The sequence below is a fragment of the Peromyscus leucopus genome, chromosome 15, assembly GCF_004664715.2.
Source record: "Peromyscus leucopus breed LL Stock chromosome 15, UCI_PerLeu_2.1, whole genome shotgun sequence".
Taxonomy (NCBI): Eukaryota; Metazoa; Chordata; class Mammalia; order Rodentia; family Cricetidae; genus Peromyscus; species Peromyscus leucopus.
The window spans coordinates 9,147,789-9,162,474 of record NC_051076.1 but is presented as its reverse complement, the minus strand read 5'-3'; the positions used below and the strand labels follow the sequence as shown (position 1 = coordinate 9,162,474).

Sequence of the window (14,686 nt, the reverse complement as noted above, 5' to 3'; positions counted from 1 at the left end):
ATATCCCCATTACCTCAAGATCTCTCCCAGAAATTTTGTTCACCTGTTAAACTAAAATCTGTCCTCCTCTCATGCCCAGACCTTCAAAATTCTCCATAAAACCAACTCTCATTACAAGTTCTTCAACTATATTTCTAGTTTAATTCCACTCAATCCACAATGGGCCACGTCTTGCTCACTGGGCAATCATGATGCAATTGTCTGTTCCTTTCTGACAGTAACTCTATATTTACTTCCCATGGTCATCAAGCCTGGGCCAATGTTACCAAGGTCTACAGAGCTGTGGCCTGCCTTCCCCTCTCTCCTTTGCTAGGCTGTCCTGGTTACAGTGGTAGCCTGACCACATTAGCAGTGTATATGTCCAGGTCCTAGAACAAAACAAAGATGCTCCAGATTCAGCCTGGCTACCCTCCCTTCCTGAGCCACTCTCCATCAGCTGTTCACACACCTCACTCGTTCTCAGCCATGTTTCTTCTCAAATGCTGCCTTGGAGAGAAGTTTTCAGAGGATGACCTATCCTGATGAAACCCACCTCCATCATTCTGTCCCTTCAGACAGTTGTCTAGTCTTCATGACACTATCAGGTCATGAAATTATCTCATCTGGGTGGTAACATGCTGCTGTTCAGTAGCTCTTCTCTGGCATAGCAGCCACACAGCCACACGTTTTGGCTCTGAGCTATTACACTCCATGGCTGGAAGACAGTTTTTGAAAACTCAGAACTGTTCCATGAATGGATGAAAGAATGTGTATCCCTTTTGCTTTCTATGAGCAGATGGTCACAGCAAACATCTTACCTTGGTTCTCCATCACAGCTAATCTGCTGTCTGAACATGATACATAAATTCAAAGTTGTTGTTAAACGAGGGTTTAGGAAGAGAATTGAGAATGTTCAACATGTCTTTAAATGTCCAAATAATTTAGATTTGAAAAAATGGTACAAATTACTCCCCTTCTTTCTTGTATGAATGATGTTTATACAAGACCAAAGGTCTACCTGTGGCCAGTCAGGCCACCGAGGATGTGCCCAATCTCATATGAATGCTTTTCTAAACAACAACTCATTGTAACTTTGGCCTACACAATTTTATTTAGCAATGACCAGAAATACTTCCCTCTTGTGCACATGATGGCTTGTGCCTGACCTCCAGTAGAACAGGAAGCTGGGATTGTACCCCAAAGCCTTTATATTTCCATGTGAATCCTTACAGTTCACATGTGAGCTTTTATTTTCTATGAAAAAATGAGAATCTCCAAAACCAGCAACTGTGGGAGACAGCCCCCATATTTATTTACCCCAGGGACTCTTGAGGAGTGAGGAATAAGAGACTTATATAGAAATAGAGGGGAGAAAAACAGGCAGAAACGCAGGATAGCCTCAGGTGGGCCTGGATCCTTCTCCACAGTGGCCCAGAACATTATTCCAAAGGGCTATTTATAACAATGCTAAGGGGGAGGGGCAAAGGACCTCCCCCTTGCTAGAAACAGCCAAGTGTAGACCTTTTCAAACATCTGGTACTCAGGCCTGTGGTCTAATCATCCACTTATGCAGTCCTGTTGGGTGAAGCCGCCAGGAAACCTAGGTGGGCTCCAACAAGCAACCAAGGCAAGGCCACCTGAAGTGTACTGTAGGGACACCTGCTGCCATGCCTGAACAAGTTTTTCAAGCTTCTCTCTGGCTTAGTTTGAGGAATACAAGATCTTTCTTTTACTACTGATGGGAAATAAAAATACAGAAATGCTAGAGCATCTAATAACTACAGTTTTCCTTTCTTGTCCATTTGCGGGGTAGGGCTGGGAATCTATTTGGGCATCCCAAACATGCCACTATACTGGGGATACTCCACACCAAAGACTGACTCTTGGCTGGGGACTCCTGAATTAACAGGACTGTTGCTCCTGAAGGACAGGCTACAAGTGTGGAGGAGAAGAGAGCTGACTTCAACTTTACTTGTCAATCAGAATCCACTTCCCTGGCACCACTAGGTTATGTGGTACCGAAGCCACACAACATCCAAGGAAGGACAAGCTCACTTTACTGTTAGTGACGCCAACGCTCTCAAATCACTCCTTCCAGTCCCTCAACAAAGGGAACAGGAAAGAAGTTTTCATCGGCCCAAAAGGAACACGACCTGTTTTAGCAGTTATGAGTTATTGATGAATCCCACTGTGTCCTCCACAAGAGCTTCAGCAAAATAGAGAGAACAGATGCATCACCGAAGAAGTTTAAAGTAGCCAAGACACCATACTGGGAACTTAAAAACAGACAGTGTGAGAATTGAAGATGCTTTCCCCTACAATGTGTTCTGACATAATCCACGTGGTCATGGGGAGAGGCATCTACTGAGGTTACAAGTATCTACCCACTTCCTATGGCTTTCTCACACTTCTTTCACCAGAGAACAAACCGTATGGTATACATATATAAACTTCTAGTAAATTCTGTCTCCTTAGATGTATCTCAAAAAATCAGATATATGGACTTTTTCACCTGGCAGGGCTTAAGTGCTGGCCTCAGTCTACACCTGTCCAGGTTGGGAGCTAGAATTGTCTGTCTTGGGGCACAGTAAGTTATAAGGAAATTGGGCTTTCCTGAGAAAATTTAAACCCAGTGAAATCACAAACACTTCAAACACATGGAAGTCTATCTAATTGACAGTTCTGCATAGAAAAAGTCCATCCACCAACCAAGGGGATGACAAGAGAGGGTAACCTGGGAAACGGAGAGCGCTCAATTTGCAGAGTATGAGCGGCCATAGGGAGACAAACTCCTATCCAAGGAGTGATTGCATCTAATGAGAGCATGTGGCTATGAACTGACAGAACCGGGTTAAGATAAGGGAGAGCTGAATGTGTGGTTCAATGGTCGGCAGCACACTTAGTTTATATGAAACCTGAGTCCCATGTCCAGCCTCAGGAAAGGAAAAAGCAATAGAGGGAGATGTATAGAGATAATAAACATGTATGTGAGGGGAGAGGCATGTCTGAACACCTGCTCTTGATGCTTTCAATTAAAATTGAGAAGAGAAACACTGAAGTCTACAGATACCTCTGTGGTCTGTAAGACAGTAGAGTGCCCAACATTACGTTAAATTTTTAAACTCTCACAAGCCAAGGGAAAGGGAACATGAATGACAGCAGGCTTCATCCTGCTCGGGTAAAAACTACAGACTTGAGAGACATCTACCCTAGAGAAAAATCATTTGACTACCTTAGAAGAATGATCTAGACCCCATGAATGCCCGAAGACAGCGTTCAACAATGCCAATAGATAACATACACGGTAAGTCCAGAGAAACAACAGAAAGAAAGTTTGTTTTGGAAAAAGAAGGAAAGTTGGAGAGACGGCTCAGCATCGCCAGGCCTGATAACCTGAGTTCTACCACTGTAGACACATGGCGGAAGGAGAGGACAGTCTCCCCCAAGGTGTCCTCTGACCTCCACACATGCATGTGCCATGACACAGGCAGGCGGGCAGGTACACACGCGCGCGCGCGCGCGCGCGCGCGCACACACACACGCACACACACGTACACGGAACGGGGAAGTGGAAGTGAAAAAGGAAACAAAAAGCCACTCTTGTACCTGCACTAACTTAGAATCCTTTTGGAATTCTACCCACAGCTCTAACCAGCACTTAGGCAAATTTTAACTGAACAGAACATGGCTCTAAAAAGGACAGCTAAAATAATCAAGGGATGTCACAATAACTGAGGACAAGATCAGAAGGACATGCAACTGCAGCAGGACCACCCCACCCCCACCCCATGAGTAGAGCAGATCCATGTTGGATGTCTGAAAGAAGCTGCCAGTCATTCCCCCAGAAGATTCCCTTTGCATGGCCACAGGTTCGGTTCCTCCCTACACTGCTTACACACACGAGCCACTTGGACCCAACAACCATAGGGAAATTTAAAGTTACTTCACCTGTCTCAAATTCTACAGTTCACTTTAAAAGAATCCAATGGTAACCCTGCAATCCCAGTCACATTCACACAGAAATCAATATTCTCATGGAATTTTTAAGTTCCTGTGGCAGCATCTATAAGCTAACACTGTCAGGCATGAACATAAGGCCAGTCTTGATCTTAAATTCATTCAGCAATGAAGCCAGAGCAAAGAATTCAGCAAGGCATCAGAAAAAAAAGGATACACTATCCCAGATGCTGCCAACACATACTCATGTACACACACACACACACACACACACACACACACACACACTCTCACTCACTCACTGACACACAGACACACACAGGAATGTACACACACAGACACACAGCAACACACACACACATACGATACAAACACACAGTTTTCTTGATAAACATCTACCAAACAGTGACAACCACCAGCAAATTAACTGCTTAAATGTTGAAAGAGACTGAGAGGACGGAAGAGAAGGGGAGGGAGCAGGAGAGGTAAGGGGAGGGGGAGGGGAGGGAAGGGAGCAGGGGGCGGGAGGGGATGGAAGGGAGAAAGAACATATCCATAACTTCTAACAAGAGAAAAAAGCCAATGGCTCTCAGCGTATGAATCCTGTGCTGAGAAAGCTGTGGAGATGCCTTCTCTACCTTTCCATGAGTTTTTCTTCTGTGAAATCACATCTCCAGCCTGTGCATGAATGTGTAATGGGTCAAACTGCATCATTACCCATGGGCTGAGGTAACTAATTCTTAGTAATTGTACACGGCTGTGTTGATGAAACTTCAAAGATTAAGGGTTCAGACAAGGAACACGACCTGGGATAGCTCTGCTAAGCCCCACCTACGTGGCACTAGGCAGTGTGAAACCAAAGGCGAAGCCTTGGAGACCTAGGAAGCTCCTTCCTATTTGAAGAAACCCTGCATCCCGACTTTGCTTTGTCCTGATGCTCACACAGATCCTCAGGAACATATGATGCTGCTGCTGACCATGTCACATCTTAAAGGCACGACTTCGGGAGCAGAGGAGACGGCTCAGTCGGAAAATTGCTTGCCTTAGAAGTCGTGATGCCCTGGGTTTGGTCACCAGAGCACACATCACAAGCCAGAGAGCTGCAAGTGCTTGGGATTCCAGTGCTGGAGTGGCAGAGATGGATGGATGCCCCAGGCTCACTGGCCAGCCTAGCTGGCCTGTGTGAACAGGTGCAGGCTAATGAGAGGCCCTGTTTCAAACCACAGGGGGACAGCTCCTTAGGAATGACATCCAAGGTGGTCTCTGTGTTCACACGCATGACACATGTCAGGGAAATGGCTCCCACTGCGAGGCTCCTTAGAGGGCCTCTGCTAGAAGCAACTGCTGTGTGATTTCTGGGAATGTAGCTCAGTGGGAAAACCAGTGTTCGTCATGTGCAAAGGTCCAATACCAAGCACATAAATGGATCAATAGAGTAGGACTTACAATATCCTACAGTCACCCCCCTTATGATAGAAAAAGGACAAATGAGACGGGAAAATGGCATGCATCTGTATAGAGCTGTGCACACGATCACAGAGCATGTATGCACATATATTTGTGGGCACGCCCTGTTGTAGATCCCTCCTTTGGCTCTGCCTCCACATGTCCAGGGCCCAACTACAAGCTTTCTGAGAACACCCCATGCCCTTCTGTGGCCTTACTCCTTGCCCAGTATTTCATGAGTTTACATTAGCTGCTGCCTTGTGCATTGTGTTCTGGGTTTACAATCCCCAAGGACTTGGTGTGAAGGGCCCGTGTCCTAAATACACAGCTCACCAACCTGCTTTGTTCTGCAGGGTTCAGGAAGAGAAGCCGAGACAACGATGAACAGTACCCACTAGAGGAAGGAGCCTCCCAGTCTCCAGAATGGCAGGTTAGTGCTTCCTAGCAACATCTCCAGATGAAAGGGGCTAAGGGCGGTGGGGAGGGGGGTTAGCATTAAACACTCTGTGCCTCAGTTTACTTATCCAAAATGGAAAGACAATGATGGAAAGCTTCCTGTTTGATGGACATACTACAGAGAATATACCTGAAAATATGTTTTAAAAGATGCAGTCTTGGGATGAACAGCTGTGGAGTGTGCTGTGGTTCGGACTTGGGTCCCCTCTCCCTCTGCCCCAGAGTCCTTGTATGAGAGGTTGCATTTTCACTGTTGAGAAGGTAAGGGAGCAGTGGATAGCACCTAGGGCTGGGGACACTGCCTGTGCGAGAGACTGACAAAGTTCTCACAGAACTCTTTGGAGTTACCCAAGAAAAGTCTAACCCTTCCTGTTTCTCTCTGGCTTTCCTCTACCTTTCAGTCTCTTCCCTCCCTCTCTCCTCTCCCTCCCTCTCTCCCTCTCCTCCCTCCCCCTCCCTCCCTCCCTCCCTCCCTCCCTCACGTACATGTGTCTGTCACTGCTCTCTACTACTGTGCAGGGCAGCCAGGAAGGGCCTCACCAGAACTGAGATGCTGCCCTGAGCCTCCAGAGCTCTGTGAAACTCAGCCTCTGTGAGTGACGCATAAGTGACTTGCATTGAGAATCACCAACACAGGTCCCCATGCAGCAGGCATAGGGTGGCCCACACCCCAATATCGCTGTCTGAGAGTGTAAGCCCATGGACAGGTCACCAGGAGAATCTGATCCAGGGGCCAGTTTGCCTCTTTCAGAGATAGAAGGCACACTGTCTCCATTTCTCCACTTTATAAGCATGACTTACAATGTGCATGACTATGGATGAGGGGTTACAAAGGATGGACTCAGAGCGGCATCCAGTGCTGTGATTAAAAAAAAAAACATGACCCAAAGCAACATGGAGAAGAAAGTGTTCACTTTTGCTTACAGTTTCTAGTCCATCATGAAGGGAAGTGGGGACAGGAACTCATGGAGGAGCTGGGTGCAGAACTGAAGCAAAAGCCACGGAGGGACACGGCTTACTGGCTTGCTCTCCATGGCTTATACCACACCAGATCACCTTCCCAAGGATGGTATTACCCATAGTGAGCTGGGCTCTTCCCACACCAATCACTAATCAAGAAAATGCCCCACAGACTTGCCTAAAGGCTAAAATGATGGAGGCATTGTTTTCAACTGAGGTGCCCTCTTCCCAGATGACCCGAGCTTGTGTTAAGTTGACAAAAATCTAACCAGGACAAGTGTCAAATGTTGTGTAAGGAGGTGACAGAATGCAAACATAGAAGGTACAACTATAAATTCTAGATCTCTTGACATAATTATCATGAAAGACCCACGCTGGAAAGCCATCACTGAGAGTGTCTAAACTTTGCAAGTGTCTTTAAGGTTAACCAAAACTATATGTTACAATATACATGCAGAATATTTTTCTCCATTCCCAAACAACTATTCCACCCATCAAATTACTTCCTAAAATGTTATTTGATGATGACAGTCTTCTTAACCACATCTGTTTCCATGATAATTTATCAGTGTCTAACACTTATACAGTACATTTCTAACTCTTCAACCTTATTACCTAAGGAACCATCATTTTATATTCTGTAAAGGTAAAATCGTTTTCTGACAAACTACTTTCCTGTTTGATATGAAAAGCTTAAGTACTATAGAAAACAAGACATGGAACTATCTCAATTGTTCTTTGATACTAAGGAAAACGTTGTTTCTGTTTGAATCTTTTCGTCCTCTACATTGAGGCAGCATGAACATATGGACTGGGAGTGGATGCAAGAATGGGTTTTCCACTAAGAACAGAGGCCATGATGAAGTCCCCAGGAAAGTGGAAGCTGGAGGTGGTCTTTCCAACTCTGTGTACCATCAGGTACTCCACTGCTTCTCTTTGAAGCACAGAGACTCATGTGGTAGCTGTCAGGCAGGCAAGCCCATCCGAGCTCCTAGGTTTTCTGCTTCCAGGAAGGTTTTCCAGAAATCAATCCAAAGAGCAGAAGGAACTTACAGCTGTTAGAGACACTATAGACCATGTTTTATGTTATTAAAACCTACACTTTAGTCCAAAACATCAAACGAAATGAATAAAGCCATCAGTAAGAAAAGAGAAGACATCCAGATAGTTTTTGGAACAGTGTGTTATTTTGTCCAGAGGTAAAAATGATTTAAAAAAAAAAAGATATCTATACTGTAAGAATGAATCCAAGCAGTTCTTTTACCAGGGCACTCACAGGCATTGGGCTGCCTGTCATGAAGCCACTATGCATCATCCGTTAGCAACATTTTCTGCTACATTCAATTAGCTCTTCCTCTGCCTTTTATACACCCAGCCATTCCCTTTTCTAGTCATGAGCCAAAGCAAAATGACTCTCCTACTCATATACCTCCCAAGACTCCCTTGATTAGGGGTGTGCTTAACAGCTTCATTGAAAGGACCTTGGGAGCGTATATGACAAATGAAATGACCAGAGCTCTGAGGACTTAGGGTGATATGGATCCCCTACAATGACACAGAGATTCTTGCGATCTCTTATTGCAGATCATTTATCTTGCCTTGTGAATCGTATTCCTCAGCAACCTCTAGATTGTGAAGCCCTCTTGGCTCTTGCGTCTCTGCTCACCTCAACCTTCACTTATCCTGTGGAGGTCTCCTCTAGCATCAGGGGTTTAAATCCTTTCTGTATGATGATTGGCAAATGTGCTTTTTCAGACCACCCCATTCTTCACACTCCAACTCATGTTTTCAAACTCCTACTTCACTCCTTACATGGGCATCCTAATGAGCCTCTCAAACTTACCGTGGCCACCTTGACTTGTGGTCAACCTGGGCTTGTTTGCTAAAGTTCCACTGCAGTACTGTCCCTGGTCAGATGACATGCTCATCAAGAGCTGTCCTTGAGAATGATCTAGTGTCATTTCTCTTGCTGTGATAAAACACCCGGACAAAAAGAACACAGGGAGCCGGGCTGAGAGATGGCTCAGTGGTTAAGAGCACTTACTACTCTTGCAGAGGACCCAGGTTCAGTTCCTGGCACTCACAGGGCAGCTCACAACCATCTGTAACTCCAGTTTCATGGGCTCTGACACCCTCTTCTGGCCTCCATGGGTACTGCACACAGAGTACAACCATACATGCAGGCAAAACACTCATGTATAAAGTAAAAATAATTCATAAATAAATAATAACTTAGAGGGCAAAGGTTGTAGTCAGTTTACAATGAATTCTAGGATACAGTCTGTCATTGTTGGGAAATCACAGTAACAAGAGGGTGGAAGTATCTAATTACATCCACCGCCAAGAACTGAGAGGGTAAGTTACAACATGTCTAGTGCTTAGCTTAATTTCTCCACTAATACATCTCAGGACTCCCATCCCAGAGAATGTTGCCACCCATGGTGGGCTGGGTCTTCCTACATCAATCAAGGCCACTGAGACAATCACCCACAGACACACCCACAGGCCAACCCAATGTAGCTAATCTAAAGGTGATTCTGTATGGGATCAAGTCAACAATTAAAAGGAACCAGCAACATACCATGGTATGAGAACTTCCAGGAAGGTTGGCATCCCCGTCTCATCTTTGCTTATAGATATACGCTTGGTCTCAGCGAGACTCACAGAAGGCTTTGCTTCTGTAGCTGGTGATGTAAAAGAAGATGTGGCCAGTAGTGTGTAGGAACCCTAGCTGACAAAAATGCTCATATGCACATTAGTGCTCAGGATCCATGACAGAAATGTCTGGTACAGGGCCTCATAGGAGGATAACTGTTGCTGGCAGCCAGCAGCTCCAGAATGTGAGGTTTTGTTTTATTTGAGTGCTATACTGTACTACACTGTTTTCCTCCAAGAAACTGGCTCTATAAATGCTGCAATCTGGTGCCTCAGAGACCTTCAATAACTGAAACCTGCCTGACACTATCAGGACAATATCCCCCATCCTGGCAATTCCCACACACTTCCCCCATTTGAATAAAAAGGACCCATCACCTTTTAATTCCTTGGGATAAAAATTTAGCCAGGGTATGGTTGTCTCTTGACCATTGCACACTTAACTGGTCCATGGGTAAGCTCTACCTCATTCTCCTCCCAAATCTACCCAGAATCTGACCATGTCTCAAGATGCTTCCTGCAAACATCTCCAAGCAGAGTTAGTTATTCTGCCCCTGCTGGCTGCACAGTTGTGTGAAAGCAAAGGCTGGGGAGGGACTGTTGGAACACAAGCCAGAGCAAGTAAAGATGCAAACTCCATATTTTTAAACTTAGGAAGTTGGACATGGCACAGTCCCTGTGATGGTGAGTTCTAATTGCCAACATCACACAACAGAGAATCACCAGGAAAGAGAGGCTCAGTGAGAGATTATCAAGGTCAGATGAGCCAATGCATGTCTACAGGAGACTGTCTGTGTAACTGATGTGAGAAGACCCAGACTGAAGGTGGGAGACACGATGCCCAGACTGTGTAAGAATGAAAAAGCCAGCTGAGCACAAAGCGCAAGTGCCTTTATTGCATTCTGCCCTTGACCATAGATGCGCTGTGAGGAGCTACCTCAGCCTCTGCCACGGTGACCTCTCCACAGTGATGGACTGCAACCTGGAGTCATGAGCTAAAATACAAACCATTCTCCGCTAATTTGCTTACTGTTGGAATAATTGATCACAACTATAGAAATGGAACTAGGGCAGCCCCCATTCCCTGCCCAGCAACATCTTCTCCAGTTCCCCTCAGCCCCCTGGCAGAAGCCCCCACCTCAGCCAGGGCCTGTGCATGTGTTCAGGCCCCTGCCTAAGTGCAGCTGCACACCTGACACTGGTTTGTCTCCTCATCCAAAAATTACCATATCAGTGACAGTTCACCAGTAACCTTATTTACAATCCACCCCCAACATTTTCTAACAACCCCCCTCCCCCATGCCTAGCTTCACTGCTTGAATCTTCTGGAACCTATCACTACGGATGAGCACCCCCACTTCCCAATAGAATACAGGCTCAGAGGGGGCAAGAATCTTCATGCTCCAATCTCTCTACATTTCAGAGCTTGCCTTACATGGTAGGCATTCAAAAAGTACTTGTAAATGGATGGATAATATACAGTTCGTATAATCTTAACACAACAAGTAAAAAATAATGTTTCCTTATTTTAAAAGTCCAGACTTTGCTGTATCTTGGGGTAGTACATTGGGACCCTGTAGCTCCTAGGATCCTTCCACACATAGCCAAGTACCCAGCAAGGCTCATCCACTCCAGATGGAGGCCAGGCCTAGGCTGGAACCAACCTCCCTGCTGTGGAATGATAGGGTCTGGTCAATGCTGCAGAGCTTGCTCATGACCCTGGCCTCGTGTCTAGATAACTCTTCTTCTAGGGCATATCTGCCTGTTACCCCTCCGATCTCCTTTCTTCCTCCTCATGCACCCTCTCTTGACCTCTTCTGTGTCTCTCCCATCATCATTAAGCGATTAATTTCTTCCATAGTATTCCAATTTCAAGCACTCCTAACTCCAATCTGCAAGCATTTCTAATGTGACTATATTTAAAGTGACCCCCCACCCCCGTTTGACTATGTAGGAGGGGTTACCTTAAGAGAAGCCATACTTTTCTCCTGTCATTTTATTTGGCTAAATACCGAGCAGAGAAGTCAACCCACTGAAGATCCTCCATAAACACCCATGAAAGGACCAAACAGCAAGGAAGGAATTATGCAAAAAATAATTCAGTACTGCCCCAATGAAGATACCAAATATCTAGACTGAGGTCACTAGATACTATCATATAAATCCGACGATTCTTTACCCCATAACAGAGAAGGTATCTCCCCTACCTAGCTCTCAGGCAGTAGGACTTTCGCTTTACAGAGGACAAACACCTGTAAGATATCTTTGCTACTAAAGCATAGGTCATAGATTTTGCAACAAATTTTAAATCCCCAAATTGATTAATCAGCATGGGAATAGCTAGACTGAACATAAGCCATGTCTAATACAACCATGCTTTTCCTGGTCTATGCCATTCAGAGAGAACACTGATAAGAGTTCTGTTGCCTGGGAAGAACATTGGAATGTAGCCAATGCACTCACCAGGTTAGAAACACAGACATGTAACATACATCACTGTGCATGGAGATGATAATTCCACATTTATTACACCCTAATGCACAGATTACCAGAGCATTTCCAAGAAAGTGTTTATTAATGGGTTTTAAGCAGTAGTAAACACAGGTAGTAAGTGCACACATTCTTGAGTCTGCCCACTTGGGTTTCAATTAACACACTCCCACTTAGCACTCTCCTGCCTCAGTTTGTACAGAAGTTATTTATAGATGATTAGGTTAAACAGCTGTGAGAATTATATGAGCCAGAGAATGCAAAGGGTTAGAGTAATGTACACCCTTAGTGGTTATGCACTGAATTCTGTCTGGTGACAGTTTTTTTGTGAGTCTAAACCTCAGGAGTGTTTTCCTGTGTGTTTCTATAGTGACACCACTAACTGAAGTGCCATAGAAGCAGATACCTGCTCTGCCTTCAAATTCTGACCCAGAAAAGACATTTGCCCCAACAATGTCTCTAGCACCTCTACCAATCTTGTTGAAAAGCTGTGGTCATTGACTGAATGCATCATTATGAAATTAACGGGAATCGCACAGAGCCACAGGTATCCAGCACAGGAGCTCTGGAGGCTGTCACCTGTCCTGCTGTCCCTCCGTCTCCCTCATCCCACCCAGATAAACACAGCATGGAGTCAGGTGGCTGGTCATAATCTGGGGACGAGGACAGTTTCATTGTATGGGACACTGTCGTCTTGGTTGACTGCTTCCTTCTCACTAATAGCAGGTTGAACTAGTACCCATCCTACCCTTTCTGCCTCCCACACTGCAGGGAGATAAAGCTCCCTAGACAGCAGAGCCTCCTAGAATTGATGCCAGACCAGACTGTAGACTGGACCCTGCTGATGTCACTGGGCAAATCACCTGGACTGGCTCTGTCTGGTTTCCCGATCCGCATTGCTGTGATATTGCTGTCCAGTAGACCCACTGGCAGGGTTTTAAGGGTTAAAGTAATGGGGGCATGAGAGCGGGGAGACACCAGACATTGGAGCTCTAGGGGAGGGATGCTGTTCTCATAAATGACCGGGGGCGCATTTGCCTTTTTCTATTCTTGATCCTTGAAGTCTGAACACTTTTTTGTTTCAAAAATATACATATTCATGGAGGAAAATGTACTGACACTGAGTAACAGACATAAGATATGATGATAAATAACAGGCAAACTTCTGCACTGAAAATGATGATGGAACATAAAACTATGTTTAAAGACCAATGACACTCAACCAGCTGTGCTTAGTAATAAAGCTAAAATGGGTGGAGCTTGCAGAAGAAAAATGAGAAAAGTAGGTCATATTTTGAGCTCTGTCTATTCCAGAAAAAAAAAAAAACAATGTGTAAAAAAATAATCTGTATTCACCACTAGACTGTCCCATCTGCCTTGGCCTTTAAGTTATTTAAGTTATTGAGAGTTCTGGGTAGAGTCAGACAGTAAGATCATTCTCCATTTCACACTGAGGTTCCTCCAGCCACCTGAACGATTCTTTCCTTTCCCTGCCTAAGACCAATCACACTTCGCATCAGCTATGAGGGTGTAGTTACCTGAATCAACAGCTATGGCCCAATAAAAGGATAGAGGGGAAATAAGAGCTACAAACAAGCCCAATGCTTTTCCTACCCCTCACTCCTGCAGGTGGGTTATCCTTGACTCTGGTCACACCTACTGGATGGGAAGTCTCTTGCCGTTCCAGAGAGATCATTTGGGGCTTACTGGGAAAAGTTGTTTTTTCATGAAGATTTGGTGAAGGGCTCACATATCCTATCTGAGCCCAGAGCTGAGGCTCTGAGCACCACACCAGTTGGCCTCCACTGACATGACCAGAAGCTGTGTTTCAGAAAGCAAAACAGGCAGGGACACTTTACAGATCTGCAGTATCTCCGGGCGGGCTTATGTGGTACGGAGGAGAAAGAATGAAATGAAGATAAGCTTGCATAAGCTCAGGGAAAGGGGTGGCTGAGCCAAAGGACTGGTTAGTTAGCTGTTTGTCTGTCTGCCGCTGTAGAACATGCCACCATTATCTAAAAGCAACAGAGAGCTTGGTGTGTGAGCGTGCAAAGAACGTTTTCAAAACTCAAGACTGTGTCAGTTTAAAACTGAAACAAAAATGAACAAAATTTAAGTTAAATGGGAGAGACGCAGAAATGCCAGGATGTGGCAGAACCCCAGTGGGGATCAGGAGCAGATAACACCAACTCTGAACAACTGTCAGCAGTGTGAGAATAAGGACATGTCTCCTCCACAGGCTGGGAATAACAGGGGGAGTCATCATGAGATAAAACCAGGGCAAAGGTCCTACAAAAACATGGGATTAATCCAATTATAAATCTCTAAATCTGTTATCCCAACTCATTCAAATGATATAAAAACCCAGACACAAAATGAGGAAAAGCACACTCAAATGATGACTCACAGATCACTTTCCGTCCAATTTGAATTAAACCAAGCAAGGAAAAGCAAGCTGTCTAGGAAAATAGATGTGTACATGATGAGAATGTTTTCAACAGCCAGCAAATCCCCTTGTAGGGGAATTTGAAGGTTTTTCTTGTCACCTATGACGTTTTACACCAAAGAAACCTACAACCAAAATATGGTCATGTCTAAGAGGCCAAACTCAGACAGAAATCATTTGGGGGTTAATACTTAAAGCATGGCTCACCATGAGGATGGTGCTCTGCTGTTTTAAATTAAAACTGGTGTGCTTCTTTCGCAAAAACTTCATTTTTCTGTGTAGTAGTAAGCTGATCTT

General features: G+C 45.0%; 1 protein-coding gene across 5 annotated transcripts in view; it reads right to left on the bottom strand.

The window, feature by feature from the left end:
- Positions 1–14,686, bottom strand: part of Kcnk2 (potassium two pore domain channel subfamily K member 2) — a 195,873-nt gene that overhangs the window by 115,075 nt on the left and 66,112 nt on the right. The window lies entirely within an intron of this gene.